The following is a 2905-nucleotide window of genomic DNA, read 5'->3' as shown; positions in this document are numbered from 1 at the left end:
CATAGATTTCTTAGTACTGCCATTTGAACCATTCTTTAAATATCCACCACAGATTAATTCATATATCGTTCGTTCATTTTGATATCATTCTATAATAACGTTCCGTATGCTTAGAAAATAAAACGATTCAATGTTTTGCTAATGATTAAATTACGTTTACGAGTGATGAAAGTAATTGAAACTGTTATTTTGTATAGATGTATATATAATTTATTACGTCGCTTGTAGTTTTATGTTTTAGCACATTACTTAATGTATCTTAACTTATAATATACGTGTAACGAAACGCAAGCCTCGTTCGTAAGAAGTTTCGCGCGTAATTTGAAACTGGAGCAACAAGGGTTGAATTTTGCTAATTTCGTCTTGCACTCGTACACTATTTTAAAGTCATTTCGTGATGAGTCAGGAAAAAAGGAAACGTTCTGAGAATTGGAGTACTGAAGAAAAAGTAAGTACTTAAACATAAATTACTTCAAACTTGAAATCAGTCTTTAAATAAATTATGTACCTAATTCTAATATAAAATTTATAGGATATACTACGTGAGATGATTGGGCAGTCACACCACATTATAGAAAATCGGTGTACAAAAGCTTCCTCCAACAATAAAAAAACTCAAGAGTGGAAAGATATAACAAAGAGGTGTTTACATTTTTAAAACATACCGTACCTATCCTTATTATGCGTTACTTTCTCAACAAAAATGATCAACATTGATTAAATATTTTCAGATTAAATGAATTGACGGGAAAGTGTAGGTCAGACGGTGATGTCAAGTTAGCGTGGAAGAGGATGAAGCTCACAGCTAAAGCCAACTTGTCCACTCATTGGCAAGATTTAGGAAAGACGGGGGGTGGGAATAAGCCCAAGTCGCCTTCACAGGAAGATCTAGCCACAATAAATATTGTTCCAGGCGATTTTATTGTCGAATATAATAATTTAAACGCGTGGTGTTTGTAACAACTCGATGACTTCCATGTCCTCGATATCCACTAAATCAACCATGTCCATGTCCATTTTTTTTACGTTAAAACAGTACAACACAACAAAAAAGAAAATAAAATTATCAACTGATTGTAACTTTTAAACTTATAACAGACAACTTTGACAGATACGCTTTAAACCATCGTAAAACTAGAGTCGCAGAGGTTTAAAGTTAGTCCACAGTATAATCTATGGTTTATCGCTAAACCCGTTTTTATAATAACGTTTTTGCTTAGACCCTAGTTTAAACCATGGTTTTTAGTTAAACCGCTTTTTGTAATGAGACTGTAAAGGTTTATTTTTGTTATTTCAAGTTATTTATTCTTATAAAAATATTTTTCCTTTCTTCATTAGGTATGTGCGTATGTAGCTACCTATGCATAATGTTTAAGTAATAATAAATATGTAGTTATTAATTATTATACAGGGTGGACCAAAAGTCCGGTAACATTTGAATCGAGCGCTGCTTCCAATTGCGGGGGATAGGGGGAGCGGGGCGTTACTAAGCGCGAGAGCGGCTAGTTGGAATTCAGTGCAATGGCGTCGTTCAGCGGAGCACAACGCGCGTGTACTATCGCAACAACGATTCTGCGACTGAAGCGCAACGAAAATTTTGTACACAGTACAACATACGAAATAAAAATAAAGCTCCATCAACTCGTGCAATTAAAAATTGGGTACAGAAGTTTGAGAAGACGGGTTCAACATTAAATCAACCACGATCCGGCCGACCTAAGACGTCGAGAGAGCCCGCAACCATAGAGCGCGTACGAGCATCTGTTAAAGAACAACCTGGCCTGTCTACTCGAAAGCGGTCTAGTGTTTTAAATGTGTCTAGGACATCTTTAAATCGTATTCTTCACAAGGATTTACATTTACACCCGTATAAAATTCAAATTGTACAACAATTAAGGCCAAATGACTACACTCAGAGACTGCAGTTTGCCAACGAAATGCTTGCGAGGTTTACGAGCTTCAATAACATCTTTTTCTCAGACGAGGCACATTTTCACATAAATGGGCATGTGAACAGGCAAAATTGCAGATACTGGAGTGATGCTAACCCGCAATTGAAGCACCAAAAGCCCTTACACTCGCCCAAAGTTACTGTATGGGCAGCTTTATCAGCCAGTGGAATTATCGGTCCGTATTTTTATGAGGATCAGAGAAGCCGTCCCGTTACCGTCAACACACAGCGATACATTGCCATGCTACAGAACTTTTTTGCTCCAGCATTACAGGACTACTCTAGTTTTAATCAACGGACATGGTTTCAACAAAATGGGGCCACATGTCACACCTCCAACGACTCAATAGCAGCGGTTCGTGAAATTTTTGGGCAAAAAGTCATATCCAAAAGAGGTGACATTAACTGGCCACCCCGCAGCCCGGATTTGTCACCAATGGACTTTTTCCTTTGGGGATACCTCAAAAGTAAAGTTTTTAATAACAACCCTCAGTCTATTGAAGAATTAAAAGAAAATATACGCGAGGAAATTCAGAACATTTCTCCAAACACTTGTCGGGCGGTGATGGAAAATTTCCGCTCTAGATTACAGGAGTGCCAAGCTAAACAAGGGACACATTTGGACGACGTTATTTTTAAAAAATAAAACCCTGATTTTTGTACTTTTAGAATAAATAAACATATTTTCTCTCATATCTCTTTTGTATTTTTTATAACCATTCGAAATGTTACCGGACTTTTGGTCCACCCTGTAGTTAACATTTATATAAATAAACGAAACTCACACTGATTATCACACTTGTTATTACTTGCGCGCCCTACGCCCGACTGATGACTGCACGAAAAAAATCGTGTCGTATATACGTTTCGATTGGTCTTGTCTGCGGAAGACACGAAAGGTTTTCGTGTGTGGAACAGACAAAATTCTTGTCGTCTACACGAAGAATTTGTCTT

General features: G+C 37.2%; 1 long non-coding RNA gene across 1 annotated transcript; it reads left to right on the top strand.

Moving 5' to 3' along the window:
* The first annotated feature begins 337 nt into the window (after positions 1-337).
* Positions 338-941, top strand: LOC135194409 (uncharacterized). The gene is made up of 3 exons (XR_010309760.1): positions 338-448; positions 533-642; positions 732-941. It is a non-coding gene; the product is annotated as an uncharacterized LOC135194409 (long non-coding RNA).
* Positions 942-2905: the final 1964 nt, after the last annotated feature.

The sequence above is a fragment of the Vanessa tameamea genome, chromosome 29 (genome assembly GCF_037043105.1).
Source record: "Vanessa tameamea isolate UH-Manoa-2023 chromosome 29, ilVanTame1 primary haplotype, whole genome shotgun sequence".
NCBI classification, from domain to species: domain Eukaryota; kingdom Metazoa; phylum Arthropoda; class Insecta; order Lepidoptera; family Nymphalidae; genus Vanessa; species Vanessa tameamea.
This window is presented reverse-complemented; position numbering and strand designations above follow the sequence as displayed.